Genomic DNA, 24321 nt, shown 5'->3' on the forward strand with positions numbered 1-24321 from the left:
GACAGACAACAGAGTAGACATCGTTTTTAGCCATGCCGATTTGAAAGAGTTACAAAAGGGGGTGGTGATGAACAGAGTGTCTGAATCAAGCAGACCACTCTTACCCAGTCCAAAGATCAGGGCTTGATCCATCACCGTTATTTATCTCACTGCCCCATCCCAGCTCAGAACCTGGCTATATGCAAATTAGTCTGTCCCTGGCCCAGTGCATCATGGGAACAGGGCAGACCAAACTACCAAGCCAATTCTTCACCAGAAAGGAGACAAGCTACCGGGGACCGGTTTCTGGCATTTCAGCCGTCTTCGGCCCGGCTTGCTTGAATCCTGATGGAGCAGTGAGAAAGGGACTCATGTCTGAGTATACCCTGCCACACCTATAGTGGCCAAAAACGATTTACAAAAGGGGGTTGTGATGAACAGAGTGTCTGAATCAAGCAGACCACTCTTACCCAGTCCAAAGATCAGGGCTTGATCCATCACCGTTATTTATCTCACTGCCCCATCCCAGCTCAGAACCTGGCTATATGCAAATTAGTCTGTCCCTGGCCCAGTGCATCATGGGAACAGGGCAGACCAAACTACCAAGCCAATTCTTCACCAGAAAGGAGACAAGCTACCGGGGACCGGTTTCTGGCATTTCAGCCGTCTTCGGCCCGGCTTGCTTGAATCCTGATGGAGCAGTGAGAAAGGGACTCATGTCTGAGTATACCCTGCCACACCTATAGTGGCCAAAAACGATTTACAAAAGGGGGTGGTGATGAACAGAGTGTCTGAATCAAGCAGACCACTCTTACCCAGTCCAAAAATCAGGGCTTGATCCATCACCGTTATTTATCTCACTGCCCCATCCCAGCTCAGAACCTGGCTATATGCAAATTAGTCTGTCCCTGGCCCAGTGCATCTTGGGAACAGGGCAGACCAAACTACCAAGCCAATTCTTCACCAGAAAGGAGACAAGCTACCGGGGACCGGTTTCTGGCATTTCAGCCGTCTTCGGCCCGGCTTGCTTGAATCCTGATGGAGCAGTGAGAAAGGGACTCATGTCTGAGTATACCCTGCCACACCTATAGTGGCCAAAAACGATTTACAAAAGGGGGTGGTGATGAACAGAGTGTCTGAATCAAGCAGACCACTCTTACCCAGTCCAAAGATCAGGGCTTGATCCATCACCGTTATTTATCTCACTGCCCCATCCCAGCTCAGAACCTGGCTATATGCAAATTAGTCTGTCCCTGGCCCAGTGCATCATGGGAACAGGGCAGACCAAACTACCAAGCCAATTCTTCACCAGAAAGGAGACAAGCTACCGGGGACCGGTTTCTGGCATTTCAGCCGTCTTCGGCCCGGCTTGCTTGAATCCTGATGGAGCAGTGAGAAAGGGACTCATGTCTGAGTATACCCTGCCACACCTATAGTGGCCAAAAACGATTTACAAAAGGGGGTGGTGATGAACAGAGTGTCTGAATCAAGCAGACCACTCTTACCCAGTCCAAAGATCAGGGCTTGATCCATCACCGTTATTTATCTCACTGCCCCATCCCAGCTCAGAACCTGGCTATATGCAAATTAGTCTGTCCCTGGCCCAGTGCATCATGGGAACAGGGCAGACCAAACTACCAAGCCAATTCTTCACCAGAAAGGAGACAAGCTACCGGGGACCGGTTTCTGGCATTTCAGCCGTCTTCGGCCCGGCTTGCTTGAATCCTGATGGAGCAGTGAGAAAGGGACTCATGTCTGAGTATACCCTGCCACACCTATAGTAGCCAAAAACGATTTACAAAAGGGGGTGGTGATGAACAGAGTGTCTGAATCAAGCAGACCACTCTTACCCAGTCCAAAGATCAGGGCTTGATCCATCACCGTTATTTATCTCACTGCCCCATCCCAGCTCAGAACCTGGCTATATGCAAATTAGTCTGTCCCTGGCCCAGTGCATCATGGGAACAGGGCAGAGCAAACTACCAAGCCAATTCTTCACCAGAAAGGAGACAAGCTACCGGGGACCGGTTTCTGGCATTTCAGCCGTCTTCGGCCCGGCTTGCTTAAATCCTGATGGAGCAGTGAGAAAGGGACTCATGTCTGAGTATACCCTGCCACACCTATAGTGGCCAAAAACGATTTACAAAAGGGGGTGGTGATGAACAGAGTGTCTGAATCAAGCAGACCACTCTTACCCAGTCCAAAGATCAGGACTTGATCCATCACCGTTATTTATCTCACTGCCCCATCCCAGCTCAGAACCTGGCTATATGCAAATTAGTCTGTCCCTGGCCCAGTGCATCATGGGAACAGGGCAGACCAAACTACCAAGCCAATTCTTCACCAGAAAGGAGACAAGCTACCGGGGACCGGTTTCTGGCATTTCAGCCGTCTTCGGCCCGGCTTGCTTGAATCCTGATGGAGCAGTGAGAAAGGGACTCATGTCTGAGTATACCCTGCCACACCTATAGTGGGCAAAAACGATTTACAAAAGGGGGTGGTGATGAACAGAGTGTCTGAATCAAGCAGACCACTCTTACCCAGTCCAAAGATCAGGGCTTGATCCATCACCGTTATTTATCTCACTGCCCCATCCCAGCTCAGAACCTGGCTATATGCAAATTAGTCTGTCCCTGGCCCAGTGCATCATGGGAACAGGGCAGACCAAACTACCAAGCCAATTCTTCACCAGAAAGGAGACAAGCTACCGGGGACCGGTTTCTGGCATTTCAGCCGTCTTCGGCCCGGCTTGCTTGAATCCTGATGGAGCAGTGAGAAAGGGACTCATGTCTGAGTATACCCTGCCACACCTATAGTGGCCAAAAACGATTTACAAAAGGGGGTGGTGATGAACAGAGTGTCTGAATCAAGCAGAATTGGCTTTTGTAGTTTGGTTTGCCCTGTTCCCATCATGCACTGGGACAGGAACAGACTAATTTGCATACAGCCAGGTTCTGAAACTGGGATGGTGCAGTGAGCTAAAAAACGGTGTTGGATCTAGCCCTGATCTCTTGACTGGGTGAGAGTATTCTGTTTAATTCAGAGACTCTGTCCCTCACCACCCCTTGTTGTAAATATTTTTGTCCACCCTAAGCGTGGAAGGGTATACTCAGATGTGAGTCCCTTGCTCATTGCACCATCAGGATTCAAGCAAGCCGGGCCGAAGACGGCTGAAATGCCAGAAACCGGTCCCCGGTAGCTTGTTTCCTTCCCAGTGTAAGAATTGGCTTTTGTAGTTTGGTTTGCCCTGTTCCCATCATGCACTGGGACAGGAACAGACTAATTTGCATACAGCCAGGTTCTGAAACTGGGATGGTGCAGTGAGCTAAAAAACGGTGTTGGATCTAGCCCTGATCTCTTGACTGGGTGAGAGTATTCTGTTTAATTCAGAGACTCTGTCCCTCACCACCCCTTGTTGTAAATATTTTTGTCCACCCTAAGCGTGGAAGGGTATACTCAGATGTGAGTCCCTTGCTCATTGCACCATCAGGATTCAAGCAAGCCGGGCCGAAGACGGCTGAAATGCCAGAAACCGGTCCCCGGTAGCTTGTTTCCTTCCCAGTGTAAGAATTGGCTTTTGTAGTTTGGTTTGCCCTGTTCCCATCATGCACTGGGACAGGAACAGACTAATTTGCATACAGCCAGGTTCTGAAACTGGGATGGTGCAGTGAGCTAAAAAACGGTGTTGGATCTAGCCCTGATCTCTTGACTGGGTGAGAGTATTCTGTTTAATTCAGAGACTCTGTCCCTCACCACCCCTTGTTGTAAATATTTTTGTCCACCCTAAGCGTGGAAGGGTATACTCAGATGTGAGTCCCTTGCTCATTGCACCATCAGGATTCAAGCAAGCCGGGCCGAAGACGGCTGAAATGCAAGAAACCGGTCCCCGGTAGCTTGTTTCCTTCCCAGTGTAAGAATTGGCTTTTGTAGTTTGGTTTGCCCTGTTCCCATCATGCACTGGGACAGGAACAGACTAATTTGCATACAGCCAGGTTCTGAAACTGGGATGGTGCAGTGAGCTAAAAAACGGTGTTGGATCTAGCCCTGATCTCTTGACTGGGTGAGAGTATTCTGTTTAATTCAGAGACTCTGTCCCTCACCACCCCTTGTTGTAAATATTTTTGTCCACCCTAAGCGTGGAAGGGTATACTCAGATGTGAGTCCCTTGCTCATTGCACCATCAGGATTCAAGCAAGCCGGGCCGAAGACGGCTGAAATGCCAGAAACCGGTCCCCGGTAGCTTGTTTCCTTCCCAGTGTAAGAATTGGCTTTTGTAGTTTGGTTTGCCCTGTTCCCATCATGCACTGGGACAGGAACAGACTAATTTGCATACAGCCAGGTTCTGAAACTGGGATGGTGCAGTGAGCTAAAAAACGGTGTTGGATCTAGCCCTGATCTCTTGACTGGGTGAGAGTATTCTGTTTAATTCAGAGACTCTGTCCCTCACCACCCCTTGTTGTAAATATTTTTGTCCACCCTAAGCGTGGAAGGGTATACTCAGATGTGAGTCCCTTGCTCATTGCACCATCAGGATTCAAGCAAGCCGGGCCGAAGACGGCTGAAATGCCAGAAACCGGTCCCCGGTAGCTTGTTTCCTTCCCAGTGTAAGAATTGGCTTTTGTAGTTTGGTTTGCCCTGTTCCCATCATGCACTGGGACAGGAACAGACTAATTTGCATACAGCCAGGTTCTGAAACTGGGATGGTGCAGTGAGCTAAAAAACGGTGTTGGATCTAGCCCTGATCTCTTGACTGGGTGAGAGTATTCTGTTTAATTCAGAGACTCTGTCCCTCACCACCCCTTGTTGTAAATAGATTTGAAAGAGTTTGCACTCCTCCATTATTTATGCCTTTTTTTCTCCTTGTTTTTTAAATATCCATTTGGTTGTTCCATCTACAATTACAGACCGGCCTTTACCCTGTGCTAAGCAGAGAAAAACAACTCACACTCACCTACCAATCTGCATCTGCCAGGCAGGCAGTGGCACCCAAGATTGATGGACGCAGCGTCCATGGCAGGGAGCACCAAGAGGAATGCCGAGATGCAACGCCCCAATTTGACCAGGATAACGTACAGTAACACTTTAGTATCAACATTCATCATCTTTTAAATAATTTGATTCATTTTTTTCTCTTCAATCATTATGACTGTGTGTTGTTCTTGTTTGCTCTCTGCTTGCAACTGATCTCTACAGTAATTTTCAAATTTTCTTTGTTAGCTTTAAATAGTAAGCCCAGTACAACAGAAGTAAACAATTATGTAATTTGGGTCTCTCTGAGGGCAGACAGGCATGGCACTTAGCATATTAATTAATAATATACTGCTGCCCTGTACTCTCTACTAGTCTAGATAATAAGTACTACTTATAATTAACCATCAAGTCATCATCATCTTACATGCATTTCGTTTTTCTCCCTTAACAGATGTATGGATATGATGGTCGTCTGCCAAGATTGTGTTTTGTTGTTTGTCCATGCGTAGTGTTTTTATTTGCCAAACCTTTCCCCAAACCCCCCTTCCTAACCATTAATCAAACCCTAACCATCTTCCCCCAGGCTGTGCGATTTAAATTGAGGTGCGACTAAATTGAATGTACACCAATAATTGATCACACGCTTGCCGGGGCGGATGTGGTGAAAGCAACACTAATTCAATTTCAAGGCAGGACGAGGATCTTCGGCTTGCCCACCCATGCTCAGTATATTTGCAAGTCAATTTTTCCACCCAAAGAACCTAATCCATCATAATTAATTGCTGGCATTGATTAGATTCATCCTCCTCCTGCCCAGCACTAAAGATTACGCTTGTGTCGAGTGACTTGACACAACTACAGTTTGTAACTTGTTGTACTAGGCTATCCCCATCACCTTTATGTTTTATTTTACTTTAGCATTGCTAATCAGCATTATTATTAATATTTGGCAGTCTTCTTGTGTACTGTACTGCACTTTATTCTACTACTCTTCCCAGAGTCCCTCTCAGGTCACTGACTGCCTCATTTTCTTTTTTTGCAAATGCTACTGCCAGTGTCTACTACTACCACCACAACAATGGCATCTTGGGAAACCAAACCATCATCGCCATGCAGCCATTGCTGTGCCTAAGTTAAACATCAATCATAGGTAAGTGAAGAAGTTTGGGGGCGTATAATTAATAATGGAAATTAATAAATTGGTTCACACACCCATTGAGTCCTCTTGTTGCAGAATGCATAGACTAGGAGGAGAGACTGACAGTACTAGTAGGACATGTCACTCAGTGGGCACCGCATCAATCTGTTTTTGTGTTACAAAATCAGAAAATTATTTAAATCAAACATTGGCTGTGGCCCTACAGCAACAAGGAAACCATGTGACGTAAAACAGTATCCCCGACAAAACATTAACATTGTATGTAAAGTTTAAGTATAAATATATTTTTCTCCCCTGACAAAAATAAACTATATAAAAAATATCACAACACCTGACCCGCCCCTCTCCCTAACCCCAACCAATGTCCAACAAGAAAAAAGTCCAACCAATGTCCGGTGAATAAATCCTCAAAGACCAATTCCCACCCACCAAAAACAGGAATAAAAAAGGGGCAATCCAACAGGGTCTTTCTTATCTACGGGCTCTGAGTCGATTATCCACCAGGACCTTTACCAACTCCTCTAGTTGCTCTTCTATGCATGCCATTCGGAGGAGCATGCAGCGTTTGAATGCCCTACAATTGCATTCACAGGGGGGGCAGCAATGTTGGATGAAATAGTGTGGCTGCAGGTAGCTGCCTGACCGTGGTGCCGCACCACTTGCGGGGCCTGGGCCTGGCTGGGGCCCAGGGCATTGGAGGAGGCTGCAGCTGCTGCTGTCTCCACCTCCTCTTCCGCCAGAACCACCAGCCGCCGGTATTTGGTTTGGATGGCCTCCGGCTTCCGGCCCTGGGCCATGGCTGCCAATTCCTTCCTGTCCGGTTTCAATTTTCCTTTGGAAGGAGTAGCTATATCAAGAAGAAAAAAAAGACTATTGTACTCTTGGCAAAACAGTAAGACAAATTAGTTGGACATATAGTGGCACAGTAGCACCAGCAAGCACAGTATTTAACATTTGTGGCAGGTATCTATCTTCCCACTTCCTCTGCCTCTAACATTTATGGGAGCTTCGGGCATTATACTAGCACTATGGACTCGAGTGCACAGTACACCAGTCTTTTTCTTCTCTCTTGTTTAGCAAAATTATGTAACCGTGTTGTAGCCGGCATGCCAGCTCAATCAGCTTGCGCCCAAGACAAACATACTCGTGACGCAGACTTACATTAGTTTAATTTACTACTGTCTGCAGGTGGGGAAGCTGACTACACAGTCATCCTATTTTTCTATTACAGGAGCACAGGCCATACTCTGTTACATCAAGGGCAACTGCTCAATTTCACTTTCACCATGCCCTGACTACTACAAAAAGGCAGATGATGTCTGATCCAAATGATCAATGCTTATGTATGGGATGACATGAGGTACTTTGTTTTGATTGATTGTGTAAACAATAAACATCCAGCCGATAGGCCACCCATGGCAGGCTGACACAGTTGAGAATAAATTAAATTAGGTGGGGAGTGGGCCTCGGAGTCGGAGGGAGGCACTTGATAACAACATACATACACACTATAAATGCTCTGCTTGCAAACTACTGTGAGTCAAGGGTGTATTCTGAAAATACAAATTCTATTCTCCTTGGCTTTGCTACTCTGGTGCGGTTTCTTTTAGATTGTCTTCAAACTAGGACTCTACATCCAGAGACAGACTCCACCTATGCTAACTATGATGAACGCCATCAAGGCATCCATCCATTCAAAGTAAACATGTCTTCAATTCTTCTTAATCTCTCAGCAAACCTTCATTTGTTTCACCAACAACAAACATGTATTATTTTTTTTTAAACCACAACCATGCGTACTTCCTTCCTTGCTTGCCTTGGCTTTGAATTTGACCCATGAAGCACCCCAAAGGATTCTTGCTATCCACCCATACAGGTTCAACCTCCCAGGCAGGCATATTTTCTTTCAACTTCCACCCATCTTTCAACCACCCATGCATCTGATTCCTATCAGCCACCTATGCATGCATCCCGCGTATCCTTCTCTGCCAGTCATAAATATTACATCTTGCCATTCCTTCCTCCTTCCACCCTTCTTTCCCTTTTCGTTCAACCCATCCATCAAGGTGATCTGATCTGACTCTTAGTCTTCTCCATAAAACTTTCACAGCTGAGTTTATTTCAGATAGAAGAGGCCATTAGTTACTCAACTCCCGTCACTAATGCTATTGCTAATGCTAAGTAAAGGGTGTCTTCTTCAAACGTTGTTCACAACAACTTTGTCTCTCTCAACAGTACAGTGTACACCCTTGCAGCAAGTGTAATGTCACTAAGTAAGCAATATAACTTACCACCACCCGCCACTGCTGCTGGCTCAACCCCTGCAGCTGCTGCATCTTCTGCTCTCTCCTTACTGGCCGCGTCGCTACTGGCCCCTGAACTGGTGGTCGGTACGGCTAGAAAAAACATCGGATATTTTTTTAGATGCCATATATACCTTCCCCTATTTATTCTTTTTCCCTAGCAAGATTGAAAAAAAGTAAATACATACATATACAATATATATCACTAGTACTCGGGTACTAGAGTAAGGTAGACTAGTAGTAGTATGTCTTATCCTATCAAAAATAGCAAAAATATCTGGTTGAGCATTTTGTGAGTGGGAATTGTCGAAAAGCCTCAAGATTAAGAAGACTAGAAGAGGACAACCCAAAGGACTGGACTCAGTGGCTAGAGCTATTAGTGAATCTGAGTTTTAAAACCTTTTAAATAAAGAGTGACCAACTGGGCAAGCTTAGCTACAGACAGACTAATAATACGAGTACGGAGAGTCATAGCACAGGCAGTTAGAGGCAGGTATAACAAGAATTTAGCAACAGATTGTCAGGGACTGTCCGGGACTATGTGGGGAACACAGTCAGGGACTTGGACAAGGACTGGGAACTGGGTAGAAGATGTACACAGAAAGGAGGAGTACAGTGCTGCACAGGATCATACAGGGAGCCAGAGGAGAAAAAGGTATCCAAAGGGGAAGCCTGTACAAGTGAACAAGATGGGTAAGACTCAGAAAGGAAGGGCACTCACAAGGCAATTTAGCATTCAGACTAACTACACCCAGAACAGACGTGCAAGACATATATATAATACAACATTAACAATAAAGGGGGTTATGGGGTAAAGCACTCAGGAGCTCAGCATGGTATAACTGAAGCTCAGTAAGTTTCTTACCCGCAATTGCTGTTACAGATACTGACTGCAAATACCCACATGTAGGATATGCATGCAAGGCAGGGTCTGTGGAGCTTTTACCTACAGTGATGTATAAATGTAACTCAAAGACAAAACTCACAGTGTACAAGAAACACCACCTAGGTAGTCAGCTGAGCCCACGGATCCTGGCGATCAAACAGGAACACGCAAGGCAGTAACAGCACAGGTGTAGAACTAAACACAAGCACAATAGACAAGGAGCTAGCAAGGAGTAGGGCTTAACAGGAAAGAAAGGAAATGACAGGACACACTTGACAGAAAGCAGGTAACAAACATACAAGGTAACAGAAGTAAGACATTAGAATAGAAAGGCAACAAACAAGAACTGGAACCAAGGAAATGGGAAGCAAGGCAGGGACTGGAAACGGATATACATAAGGGGAGGCTACAAGGGTATACTAGAATAGTGCAGGTTAAGGAATCAAGAAAACAAAGTAGCATAGAAGGCAGTACTGGGGCAGGAACAAGAAGTGAGCTAAGGCTCAGGAGTCAAAGCAGCACTGCTGGCAGTCTTAGTTCAGGAACAGGGAACTTACTATAGCTTAGGAGTCAAGGTAGCACTGCAGGCAATACTGGTTCGAGGAAACGGGACATAGCTACAGCTCAGGAAACAAGGAGTCAAGAGAGCACTGCAAGCAGTGCAAATCAGGAACAAGAAATAGCTAAGCCCAGGAACAAAGAATAACTATAGATCAGGAAACAAGGTAGCACTGCAGGCAGTGCTAATTCAGGTACAGGGAATAGCTATAGTTCAGGAACTCAGGAAACAAGGTAGCACTGCAAGCATTGCTAATTCAGGAGAAGGGAAACTGATGCAGTTCAGGAACAAGCTATAATAAGGCTATGGGGTCAGGGTAGCACTGCAGGCAGTGCTAATTCAGGAACAGGGAAAACAGCAGCAGGTCAGGAACAAGGCATAATTAAAGCTCAGCAAACACTGGAAACAAGAATAGCAAAAGCTCAGGGAACTCTGGAACCAAGGATCAGTCGCACCGGTAAACAGCTACAATGACCAACCTTTGCCTGAAGGGAGCTGGGGCTTAAAAGAGCTCACAATAATCATATGCATCAGGTGTGAGCAGGCTAGCAGCAGCCAGCCACAGGTGAGCTGAATTCCTCCCCCCATCCTTGGCCTGCAGGGGTGGAGACAAAGCAGTGAGCAGGGAATTCTGGGTATTGGAGTTTCAGGCATGAGTAGGCTGGCTTTAAGTCTAAGCAGACTGGCTTTCACAAAACCCAGCATGGATTGGGAATGGATGTCAATTCCTAAATGATGTCCAAATGCCTGGAAGTAAGGATATGCAAACAGGGGAGTGTCTGGAGGCATATTAGAACACTTTAAAGCCCCACAATGCAGCCCCTTGGTGGTGGGCAAAAGAGCACAGGGAGCTCCAAAGACCGTCTCCCGAGGTCTGGAACTGGATCCAAATCCTTTGCTCCTAAGAATGAAGTCAATTTCCATCATAGATTCAGTGCACGCTATCAGAGGACTGAAGGTAAATTGTGATGTTCTGGAAAGTTGGATAATACTCTGTAAATTAACAGCAGTATTGAAGGTAGAACTTGAAGAGTCCAAATCCAGTGACAAGGGCTTAGAAGCCTGCATTAAATGTGTTTGAAGTCCTGATGATGACAGGCTAGAGTAGCACTCTGAAAACAAAGGCTGATTGACTGTAGGGTTAAGAGCAGATAACGGATTGGCAGGAGGCACAGAGGTCAAAGACAAACTGGCTGAAAATGAAGGAGGTGATAGGAAGCAGACCTGAAGTTCTGGCCCCGGAAGAAAACATACTAAAGATAGACATGCAGGAGACTTAGGAAACAGGTATGCAGGAGACCCAGGCCCTGGAGGCTTACATGTTGAGAGTTTTGTCTCTGGTGCTGGAGGTTCAGTCTCTGAATGTATATGTATTGAGACCTCTGAAAGCTGGGAAACTGGAAGCACAGGGTCAAAACGTTGGCACAGTAGAGGCTCAAGTCCAGAAGGCAGGGAGCCTGGAAGCTCTGGTGCAGAAGGCAGTGAGCCTGGAAGCTCTGGTGCAGGAGGCAGGGAGCCTGGAAGCTATGGTGCAGGAGGCAGGGAGCTTGGAAGCTCTGGTGCAGGAGGCAGGATGCCTGGAAGCTCTGGTGCTGGAGGCAGGTGGCCTGCAGGTTCTGGTGCTGGAGACAGGCGGCCTACAGGTACTGGTGCTGGAGGCAGGCGGCCTACAGGTACTGATGCTGGAGGCAGGAGGCCTGCAGGTACTGGTGCTGGAGGCAGGCGGCCTGCAGGTACTGGTGCTGGAGGCAGGAGGCCTGCAGGTACTGGTGCTGTAGACATGCCCTTTGGAAGCTCTGGCTCCATAAACAGGCTTTTAGGAGGCGTAGGCTCTATAAGCAAATTAGTTGGAGGCTCAGTAGGCAGGCAGACTGCAGGCTGAAGTTCTGTAAGTAGGCCAGCTGAGGACTCAGGCTCTGAAGGAAGGTAGTCTGGAGGCCCTGGTACTCATGGCAGGAAGACTGCAGGCTCGGGCTCAGCTGGCAGGAAGGCTGCAGGCTGAAGTTCAGGAGGCAGCAGGCCGGCTGAGGACTCTGAAGACTCTGAAAGCAGAGAAGCTGATGGCAGAGAGGCACAAGGATGACAGTCTTTAAATTCTGAAAGTGGCGATTGCCCTTGAACATCCCTATTGTCAATAGTGAAATCTTCACAGTTCCTTGGCTCATTAAACATACTGAAGTGCTGAATAAGAATACTGCTTATTTTAGAGTCTGCTTAGTCAGAGGAAGTAGGTTGGAGACTTCATGGTCATGAGAGATTTGTTCAATTCCTTCTGCATTATAAGGTGGTACAGATGCATCAGAGCATAGAGTAATATTTCCTGACTTTTCAATAAGTGGCAAGCTTGAAGGTGGAAGAGCAAACAAGGGGTCAGGATTTTGCTCCTTCTCAGTGAGGTTGTCTTCAGTTGTAGCAGTTAAATCTAGAGCATGGTCTGAGTAACAGGACATTGTCACAGCAGGGATAATGTGGATCACCGGTTCAGGTTTGTCTTTATGTAAATGACCTGTCCCTGGGTTATCTCCGAGATAGAACTGACCTCATTACCAGGAAAAGAAAGCAAAGAGATGTGTTTTGTCTTGCCTGGCATTTGGGGTTTCTGAAAAGTGGAGGGACACATCTCAAATGTAGCGCCTGGATGTAATTTAGTACTAGAAGACAAAACAGAGGAGTTAGACATTTCAGGATTCAAACAAATAGTTTCCTTAGCTGGACTGTGAGACAAGGTACTAAGGTTGTTCTGAATGGTATCTGAGTGGTCAGCCACAGAATTATTAACACAATTTCTGGACCAGCTCAGAGGAGAACGCAAAAGAGAGTGCAAGGCTTCATTCTCTATTTCTAAGGAGGCTAACATAGAGGTGGAAAAGTTGTTTTCTACAGGGGTTTTAAATTCCCACTTGAACTCTGGGTTATAATTTTTCAACAGAGTCTGAAACATTTTCTTCTCTTGTTGTAATTCAAGAATCTTAGATGAAAGTATATCCTGCGAGGACTGCAGATCTTTCTCTATAAGGACAGTGGCAGACTTGGCAACTTCACAAGCAACAGAGCTATACCTTGGATTTTGTTCAAAGTGGCTATTAGCCTCCTGTGTTCTAGTAGGTTTTTTCTCTCTTTTGTTGAACTGATTATTCTTTACTTTGAATGTGGTATTTAACAAGGTCCCTTTAGTATCCGGGACTGTGAGTTTTACTGGACTACAAGACTGGGTGACATTATGTGAATGGAAAACAGTGGTTATGAAATGGATCTGCTCTTTCTTTGGTTGTGTGGTTGAACATTGTATTTTACAACCACTGTCAGAAGACATCCGAGAATCAGAATTCTTGTTCAGCAAACTGAGTAAGGTGTTATTTTCCTTTTGCAATTCTGACACAGACATTGAATCTGGATCAGAACAGAAGAGCAAATCAGGATCTAGCAAAGAGGTGTTTGAGAGCCAATGAGTAAAATATTCAGAAAGTAAATGTCCATTTTTCATAATAGGATTAATTGTTTCATGACTAGGGTGAACATTTTCAAACTGGAAAGTAGACACTAAGGGGCATATTACCAAGCAATAGCGATAATTATCGCTATTGCTTGGTTAGAGACAAAAATTTACAGCTGAGCTGCGGCGATTTTTATCGCAGATAAGCCTTGGTATTACCAAGGTTTATCGCAAATGCGATAAAAATCGGCCTCAATGCATGAATATCGCTGAAAAGTCAGTGATATTCATGCATTACCGAGCTAATGCTCTTAGCCATGTTTTCCACCTCCCATTGGATAACATGGCTAAGAACTGCTCAGGGCAGGTGTTAGCTTTTGGAGATATTTGCGCTTAGCGCGAATATCTCCAAAAGTTGGTAATAGGAGATAGCGATGTTAGCGACTGTTTCCAGTCGCTAACAACTTGGCACGCCCACTTTGCATGTCATTAGTGATAAATATCACTGACATGCAAAGTGGGGCCCAAGATGGTCGCTATCTCCTACTAGCTGTCGCTAACTGGTGTTAGCGACAGCTAGGTAATAGGGAGATAATTTTATCTCTGCTTTCTTGGCTTTTAAAGCCAAAAAAGCGGAGATAAACCCCCTTGATAATATGCCCCTAAATGTGTCTCATTGGTGAACACTGGGGAACTGCCCTGAACAAACTTAAATGATGCACTGGAGTGTCTCTTTCTTAAACCTCTCATTATGACACACTTAATATTTGCACACACACATGAAACAGAAAAAGGTAGCTAACTAAATGCAAAGAAACCTCACAGGTGACCCTGGAAATGTGGGTTAGTCATTCTGTCAGGGACTGTCCGGGACTATGTGGGGAACACAGTCAGGGACTTGGACAAGGACTGGGAACTGGGTAGAAGATGTACACAGAAAGGAGGAGTACAGTGCTGCACAGTATCATACAGGGAGTCAGAGGAGAAAGAAGGATCCAAAGGGGAAGCCTGTACAAGAGAGCACAGGGAGCGAATCGTGACACAGATAGTCTAGATCGAAGAAGAATTGTTAAAAAAAAAGAATTAGGAAACGGAAATAATAGTTCGGAAAAAATAAGGTGCAGTAAAAGTTAGGGAAGTATAATTATTAATATTAACAACAGGAGGACTTACTGGGGCCAGCAGCAGAGCCCTCTGTAGAGGAGCGGTCCTTGCCGGCATCTTCTGCAGCTGCTCCCACCGACTCCAATGACCCCCTCTTCTTGCCACTGGATGCTGATCATGAAAGATACAAGAAATAAAGAGACAAACATTGACGATTGGTGTGAAACAAATAAAATATTTTTAAAAACTCTCCAATAAACATTTATGGAAACAACAATTGCAATAAAATTGACCTATTTAATCTGGTCGACTAGTAGTATTGTGGGATTCACAGACCTTCTAGTTAATATTTATGAACACTAATCCAGTGTTCCATTATGATTGCAGAATACTAACTAAGCCTACGTGCCACCTGACATAGCCCACCTATTCCAGATGGGCCAATTGTTCACTAAGTCTGCATTTCCACTTATTTTAGTCCTCAAAAATGCATAGATCGAGGACACATGCATACATTTTTACATACGCCAAACTGTTAGTTTGTTGCTGCTGATGTTCTGCTAGTGCTAAGCCTATTACTACTCACTAAACAAACTACAAAAGGTTCTACTAAGGACTGGGGTAAGCAGCACTCAACAGCACATAACGTAACAGAGGATGCGTCACGCAGACCACTAAAAAATTACCAACTAATACTAATAAGTAACTAAACCTATCAATGCACCACTATCTTTTAGTGACACATGGACAAAGGAAGAGCTAGAGTCTCTCTAGCATCACCTAACTTAAGTTCTCTAAAGAAAACTCTTACATAATAAGCCTAAGCGAGCGCAAAGTCGCAAACAACTAAGATTAGTAGCGCCGAGCACCTGTGGCATAACAATCACTGATGATTTTTAAGCATAGTTTACCTGCAATGTAAGCAGCAGCATTCTTGCTATTCAGCAAATAATTATATGTGCAATATATAACACAGAGCAGAAAAACACAAAGTAGTAATATTAAATAGCTACTCACCAATCCCGGGTCCTCAACTCCTAGCAGGTCCAGCAGGTTTTGCCCCCGGTCCAGGATATCGGACCACTGGTGCTTAAGCTGGGTATGGGTGCACCTGACCCCAGAGCACTGATACACTGGCCGGCGCACCCTTCCCCATCGCTGGTGATGCACCCGCAGCTCGTACCCAGACCCAAACGGCAGATTTTGGTCTGGGTACGAGCTCTGGCAGCCTCCTGCCATGCCAGGATTAAGGGAAGATGGCGCTGAACAATAAAATACCTCTGCCTTGCTAAATAAGGTCCGTGCCTGCACCCATTTTTGGCGCCGCCTTACAGCTATGGCTGAGGCTATGAGCCTTGCCCTTTGCCTTGGATCTGGTAATCAGGGGGGCAGAAAAGAAAAGGTAGGAATTAAAAAAGTAAGTAAAAGAAATGAAAAAAGCAAGTAATAGAAAAGAGTGAAAAAGTAGTGAAAAACGCACACAAAAAGTAGAACAAAACTCAACATACAAAATCAGGAAAATAGAAGGATAAATAATAAATAAAAAAGATCAAAAAATGTTTCCAGACACAAAGGATTGAAAAGATAGAGGGAGGATAGAAAAGCAGGCCCAGACCCATAGCAAAAAAAGTGAAAAACAAGATGGCTGCGCCCATTGCGACCGCATGGGCAAATTTGCGCGATATTTCCCCCACCCCCGAGCAGGCAAGAAGCATCACTAACACACAATATGCCAAAGGGTGGGAACATGCAACACGCCTTCCGCAATGGGAAAAACGCATCTTGAATGGGTGGGACAAGTGAGAAACAAGATGGCCGTGCCCATTGGCGACCGCATGGGCAAGTTTTCGAGATATTTCCCCTGAGCACACAAACAGCGTTCCCGAACAGGAAAAATGCCTCGCGAACGGGAGGAACAAGCAACACAGCGTGCTTGCGGAATTCCGCAGAGTTTATTTACAACTTCGCGGAACTCTGCGTGGCGCAACAACGCCAACTCCCCCAACGGTTACTTGTGAGAAAGAATGTAAATTAGAAGAAGTAAAAAATTGGACTACAATTTACTATGAATAGCATATGATTTATTTTACAATCTGTGACAAAGTGAACATGGTTTTTCATGTAAAATTTAATTTGCTGTGGTAGTAATCTGGAATTTGACATTTGGACTGTGTTAAGATGTGGGTTTATCTACAAAGGTTCTCTAACTAGCGTGTTACTGGGCCACATTTATTATTAGAACATGGCGTTTTGCATTGATTGGTGGCAGGTTCTTTATGAACATCTCCTCTTTAGGGCCACTGAAGTGGACTGAGTGTTAACAAGGGACGTGGTGATGGATGGCACTGTGTGCAATAGTATCCAGCTTTATGCAGAGCTGCCCGCTGTAGGTGCTTCTGAGACCGAGCTGGTTACAAATATTGTTTGAACATGGAAAAAAATTGCTAAATGGAACAGTGCTGCAATCATGCTTAAAGCCACCTGGCACCATTCCACTAAAGTACAGTGTAGATACCCACGTGACACACCAGGAGATCATTTCGGGCCCTCTTGATGTTTTTCTGGCCCACATGGGATATTTGTGGGCTGTTAGAAGTTCAATGATCTTCCCAGATGTTTCTCCTACCACATAGCTGTGTTCTTTAACCTCTGCTACTCATGGAATTGACATTGGTCACTTTACCCAGAACTTTCCACCTCAAAGAAGGACCTGAGCGAACCCTTTTAAAACTGCCATGCGCCCTTAACTGGGTGGCCGCAGGACTAGTGTGGTCTGGCTGCGCAGCGGGTTTATGACTGTGCTTGTCACAGGGCCCATAACAGGGGAGGCAACAGTTGTTGGTGTGGGGACACAAAGCGATTGTGGGACCAATTATGTACATAATGGGGACAGGGCTCTTGTGGATAGTATTAGATTTTGTATCCCGAGGGAGATGGAGAGGTGTAGGGTGGTGGCAACTCAAGCTTAAAGGGCCCAGCTGGTCTTCTAAATCATCCTCATTGGCCAAAGTACTGAGAAGGCTTGTGATCTTCTTTCCTCAGACAGAGTGGCCAACACAGTTAAGGCTGATGACTAAGATACATTTTTAAACAATATAGGAACTCAAAAACATTTTACCTTAATAAATGTTTATAATAAAATACTCTTCCTGTGTATTTCTTTACACCAATGATTTAATTGAGGGTTCATACATTGTTTTCCTTGTATTAATTGACAAAATATTTAAAAAAACATGATACCAGGTAAAGTGAGATTATTTGTAGTTTCAAGTCCAGGAGTGCAAATTTGTGTGTGAGCTGTCAAACTTAGGGTTGTTTGACTATCCTGTCCCAAGGACTACTGTACTATGCCTTAAGAACACTGTGTAAAGTTGAGTCCGTAAAATATTTGTATGTCAATATTGAACGATCCTATCCTTATCAACGTATGAGGACATACAGCACAATATGATTTGAACATTGAAGGTACAGTCCAATTCGAAATATGAATATTCACAATAGGTCATTTCGAATTGTAGGGCAACTAACAGTGTTATATTATTAATATTTAAAATACAAATACAATTTCAAAACTGTGAACACATATTCATGTATGATTCACAGACTTCTGGGCTAGCTGCTTCCTTCTTACTCCATCATCCCCTTTTGTAGAGTTGGTTGTATTAGCTAGATACACTTTGGGGGTGCAGCACTTCCTGTCTTTTATTACATACTATGTGTACAGTTGTTTTCCCAACGATAGTGAGACTTGAGCGAGGGCGGGTATGGCTTAGCTGGCTGCAAGATTGCCGCACTTTAAGTGGGTTCCACCGTCCAAGCTCAAAATCTGGCAAAATCCTGCAGACCTACATGGATTTCCAGCTCCACGCACAGCGATCCTGGTCCCCGGCGCTTGGGGGCACATAGTGGTTGGTCAGCTTGCCCGATGCCGTGCTGCGGCGAAGGTTATGGACGCCCGGGTTGCTCTGGGCTTATACGCACCTGGCAGGCCTGTACTGAGCAGCGGCAGAGTGGGCTGTGCCCGGCAATCAGATAGCACCTGCAACCTTCAACACCTGACCGGAGAAGCTGCTGCCAGCCCTACAGCCAAGTGAGTGTGGCGCTTCGGGGGGGATTCGCGGCCGGGAGGGAGTGCGATCGTCAGACCGTGGGGCTCGGGGATGCGCAGTCTCCAGTGGGTGCTCCTCCCTTTGCCAGCCTGTTGGGCCCACACCGCATGCTTTGCGCACCACGCAGTGGACGGAGCTCTCCCCTGGCTTCCCTGCTACTAGCTGCCCCCGCCTGGCTTGCCCCTCCTGTGGCTCTCTCCACCATTACTTCTAACAAGGGCATGCAGACTTCACCTGCTCCTTCGCCCCACAACAGCACATCTTCCACCTTCCTCGGCTGAGCTGGACCTATAGTCCACCTGACTGGTGGCAAACCCCTGCTGACCTGCATGATCTCCCCGATCCTTGCACTGCACTTGGAAGCTCAGTGGGGTTGTTCAGCTGCCCGCCTGCTGAGTTACGACTCCCAGACTGTTCTGAGCCTGTGCACAACTGGGGGTCCTGTCCAGGGACGCAGCGGGGAGGTGGTGCCTGGCTCGGCGGACCGCATCTGCAACCTACAATCAAATCCCTGGCTAGGACTGGAGCTGCTGCTGACTGCCTCCACAGCTACGGGGGTGCAGCGCTGTGGTGTTGGGGGGTCCGTGGCTGGGAGGGAGCACACTCATCGGACCACAGGGTTTGGAATGGCGTGGCCTACTCTGGGCACTCCCCCTTTGGCCTGCTCATGAGTGAGGCGCTGCGCCGTGAGTCCTGCACCTTGCAAAGTAGACAAAATATTCTCTTTGCTTCCCTTCTTCCGGCTCCCACTGCCTGGCATTCCCTTCTTGTGGCCCTTCACTGCTGGTACCGCCAAAGAGCACCATCAATCTGCCTGTTTCATGCTGGACCCACCACTCCTCCATCTGCTCAGTGGTCTTGCCTCCCCTCATTACCGGCTGTGTGCTGCCCTGTGGGTAAGGCGTCCTCCCAGGTTCACACTCCGGGGTCCCCGGGACAAGATCACTGTCCGGTCTACCACCTGTAATTTGAACTGTCATATCTGCGCAATCCAAAAACGTTGTCTATGCGCCCACACTACAGTTTTTGCCGCCTCAGTGCCTCACAACTATATTTCCTTTGATGCTCCAGGGGCGCGTTTCGGCCTGCCAACTCTGGACATTCTGCGCCGTCTTGCTCGGGCCCCACTCCTTCTCTCATTTGGGTGCCGGAGTGCTGAGTGACTGACCCACTGAACAGTGGTGGTTTCATCATGGGCAAAGTAGACACCAAGCAGCCCAAAATTGCCTTCGACCAGCGTAAGCAGACTAGACAGGAGGGGATGCTGCAAGGGACAGAAGAACCTGCTGCTCAGGTGTACTCTGGTGCCACTCGTGATCACGATCTGAAAGCTATCATGCTGGATATGAAAGCTAGCGTCAGTGCCATTGTAACCCAACTGGATCAGCTGTCCGCTAGCCTTGCTGTTGTGAAAATCAGGGTGGACTCACACGATGCGCAGATCACACACTTAGAAGCCATAGTCTCTGATGTTGAGGACTCCATAACCAGAGAGACACAAAAGTTACTCGAAATTGACAGAATTCTGGAACTCATAAAGAACAAAAATGAGGATTTGGAGGCGTGCTCCAGCAGAAACAGCCTCCATGTTATGTTATGTTATGTTATTTTGTGTCTTTTATAGCGCTCGGCTACTCAAAAGAGTGTCTCGGCGCTTTATTGACAACCTGAAAAATACAAAGACAACACACAGATTAAAAGAAATAGGGTCAGCAGAATACGGAAATCTAGGAAGCAAAAAGCCAAGTTTTCAGGCCCTTCCTGAAAGCCAACAGATTTGAGGTGCTACGTAATGTCAGGGGCAGGGAGTTCCAAAGCTGTGGGGCCCGGAGCATAAAGGAACGACCTCCCATATGAGCCTTCCTCACACGAGGAACAGTGGCAAGGAACATCGACTCTGACCTCAAAGATCGGGAAGGACGATAGGAGACGAGCCTCTTCTGAAGGTATTTAGCCCCTGTGGCATAAAAGGCCTTGTGAGCAAGAGTTAAGGCTTTGAAAACTATCCGCTGTCGGATAGGCAGCCAATGGAGCGACTGCAACAAGCCAGAAACTCTGACTCGCCTATGCAGGCCAAAAATGGCACGCGCTGCCTCGTTCTGGACCACCTGCATCCGTTGCAGGAGCTATTCCGGCAGACCGAGATATAGGACTTTGGAGTAGTCCAGTCTTGAACCGATCAAGGCCTGTACCGTAGTCCTCCTGTGGTCCTCAGAAAGCAAAGGGAAAAACTTCCGGAGCATGCGGAGAAGACCAAAGCAGGTGCCAGTGAGGGCAAGGATCTGAGATCTTAAAATCAGGCCATTGTCAATTTTGATCCCCGAATTCTTAGCTGACTGAGACGACCGCCCCGGAGGAGACATGTCAGCAGGCCACCATACCTGCCAGTCCGGATCGGATTGACAACCGAAGAAGAGCACCTCCGATTTATCTGAGTTGCACTTGAGGCTGTTCAGTTGGAGCCATTTAAAAACAGCCCCAAGGCACTCACGGATACTCTCTCCATCAAAATCCTCTCCTTTCCGACAGGTAAAGAGCAGCTGGGTGTCATCTGCGTAGCATACGATCTGGGCCCCGAAGGACTCGGCCAGAGCCGCCAGGGGGGTCATAAAGATGTTAAAAAGAGTCGGGCTCAATACAGAGCCCTGCGGGACTCCGACTCCCAATGGCGGCATCTCAGCAGAGCTAGAGGAGGCCCAGACCGTTTGTCGGCGGCCGGCCAGAAAAGATGTAAACCAGCTGAGCACCGTCCCCCTCAGACTGATCTCATGAAGTCTGATGAGCAGGTCCTCATGGGGGACGGTGTCGAAGGCCGCTGACAAATCGAGCATGATCAGCATGGCTCTGCCACCCAAGTCTAGTGTCTCCTTGATGGCCTCAGACATCTCCAGCAAATCCGTCTAAGTGCTGACATTCGGACGAAAGCCCGATTGAGTGGAATGAAGCAGATCGTGTGATTCCAAAAAATTAGAAAGCACATTATGCACGTGCTTCACCAGGGTCTTAGCCAATGCAGGGAGGAGAGAGATAGGTCTGTAATTGGCCAAGACCTCGGGGTCCAGACCAGGCTTCTTGATAAGGGGAATAACCATAGCCTGTTTCCAAGCTGAAGAGACCACACCCTGGCTCAAAGAAAGATTCAGGAGGGGGTTGACCAGCGAATTTACCACTGCCGCCATCTTCGCCAGAAATTTGGCCGGACATGGGTCGAGCGGCGATCCAGATTCAAGATTGGCCAAAAGTGTCAGTGACGAAGCAGTTGAAATAGTTGGAAAGTCTGACAGGACTGGCCCTAGGGGAACCGATGGAACTGGACCAGCCTCAGAACAAGGGGAGGCAATGGCCGGCCACGGTGGAAAGGAGTCCTGAATCAGCTTAATCTTTGTGGTGAAGAAGCATGCAAGTTCCGATGCCCACGTCTCGGTGGGGGCAGTCTGGGTCACATTCGACCGTGGGGCAATAAATTCCCTAACGATCGTGAAGATCTCTTTGCAGGAATTCGAGGCATCCTCAATCCTCCTAGCAAAGTAGCTCTTCTTCTCAAGGAAAATGTCTCGGTGATAGGCTTTGACCACCGTTCTATATTCGAGTCTAGCAGCTGGATCGTACTGAGCTCGCCAGGCCCTTTCCGCCACCTTGCACTGCCTGCGGGAGGCAAGCAGCGCTCCAGTGAACCAAGGAGCAGAAACCCGTTTAGGCAATGAACGGGGACCCTCAAGGGGGCCAGATCATTCAACCTGTCCACAAGGACTCCAAGTCCCTATCCAAAACCCCGTAAGAGGGCAAGGATGTTCGCACAGTGCCTGTGACAGCATTTCTGGAGTCACCCGATGATATGCCATTGACGCTGATCCTAGCTGTCTAGGGGCACTGCTCAGGGGTTTCTTATTGCCCAGTATGTAAAAGTTGACCAGCAGATGGTCTGTCCACAGGACCGGCAGGAGTGCCATCACCTCTATGTTACGGGGGTGCCTGAATCCTCCAACATCACAAACACGGAGGACTTTATTGTGCAGTTCTTCGTGATCTTTTTGGAGAGGTCCTTTCCCCAGTCTTCATCGTGAAGAGGGCGCACCGTTCCCTGGGGCCCAGGTCCCCTCCAGGGCTTCCTGTCTGACCGGTTTTTGTCAAACTGTTAAATTTCCGGGTTCGAAATTCGATTTTGCGGGCCACCTGGGAGCAGGGTGAAGTGCGCCACTAAGGTAAATCCCTTGCCTTCTACCCTGACTTTACGCTGGCAGTGCAGGCTGATCATCAGTAATTCCTTCCAGTAAAGAGGCTTCCCCAAAAACTTGATATTTTCTACTCATTGGTCTACCCGGGCAAACTTCAGGTCAAGACTGGGACATAAATGGGACATAAATGCAGGCTTTCAGCGACCCAAAATCTGCCATGGCCTTTGCGAGGAAACTGGAAAAGCAGCAATATCAAACAGCACCCAATTTGCAGTGGGAGATTGGGGGTGGCTCGAGTGACAATGACTGACAATGACTCATGCTCCTCTGATATTGCCAGTGGACCTGGTGGGGGCGTTGCCAATCAAGAGGGTGGCAAAAGCACTGAAATGATTACATCAAACTGAAGTTCAACTTGTTGTTGCTAGGTTTCCCTCAAGTCAAATGCTTTTGCATTTGACTCATGAGGGACACCTAGTAACGATTAGTGAAACTGCAGCTTCATGCAAGGGTTTCAATGCTTTTGCATTTGACTCATGAGGGACACATATGAATGACTAGTGGAACTGCAGCTAGATGTAATAATTTCAATGCTTTTGCATTTGACTCATGAGGGACACCTAGTAACGACTAGTTGAACTGCAGATCTTTGTATAATTATTTTTATATTGGATACTATAATATTTACTGCCCACTGCTAATCTCATCCCGTAATCGTTTTCAGGGCCGTTGGTTGGGATTGTACTTTTGCCCATAACTGTGTTTGGGGTGGTCCTAAGAGGATGGGACCACCACTGAATCGTTTAGCAAGATGTGTTCTTTGTTTTCAAGGCATCTGCTTTCCCAGGTTAGGAAGGTTCTCAAAATCATCACCTCTCTCACTGCTTGCTAAATTTTCATTTTCATTTTTACTTTTGTGAAATGACTCTATGCATTTTAGCATGCAAAGACATAGATACTTGTTATTTTACCAAAAGTATATGAGGTTTCTGCTTTATTAATTGGGAGTTGCAGAATTCACTGAGATTTTGTTCAACTTTGTGGAATTCCACGTAGTAGAACTCCGCCAACTACGCCTACCCTTGCTGTTTATGCAACCCCGCACCTTTGCTGGTCACCGTATTCTATAGGCCACTATGGGGTACTTTTTGAATTCACCTTGTACTGGTTATGCCATGCTTTGATTGACTCGACCCCTGGGTCCAACTGCCTATTCTTGTCACATTCCTTGCATTTCCTCCCTAATGCCTGGGAACGTTTTGTTTTTACTCACTCTGCGTAGAGTTGCCCGCTCTCCATTATGGCTTGGCCACCCTGTTCTGTGTGAGAGGGGTGTATGCCAGGTGAAACCATGCCCCCTTCAGGATGATTCCCTCGATATCCTCCCTTGCTCCCTTTCCTAGTTGAAGTTCGAATGTGTCACCTCCATGGAACACATGACCCCCACCCACTCCGACCATGCTCGCGTGCGCTCAAACTCAATTCCGGTTTGGTAGATTTCCCCTCAACACTTTGGGAAGGTTTCAAGGCTGCGTTCCAGGGTGAGTGTATTTCCAAACAATCTGAAGTTCTGCGCTCTATCCGGAGTGTCCTAGAGCTTCTGGAGGGGGGAGATCAGGGCCTTTGACTCTACGGTCCCAAAA

This window comes from Lissotriton vulgaris, chromosome 2_1 (assembly GCF_964263255.1).
Source record: "Lissotriton vulgaris chromosome 2_1, aLisVul1.2, whole genome shotgun sequence".
Taxonomy (NCBI): Eukaryota; Metazoa; Chordata; class Amphibia; order Caudata; family Salamandridae; genus Lissotriton; species Lissotriton vulgaris.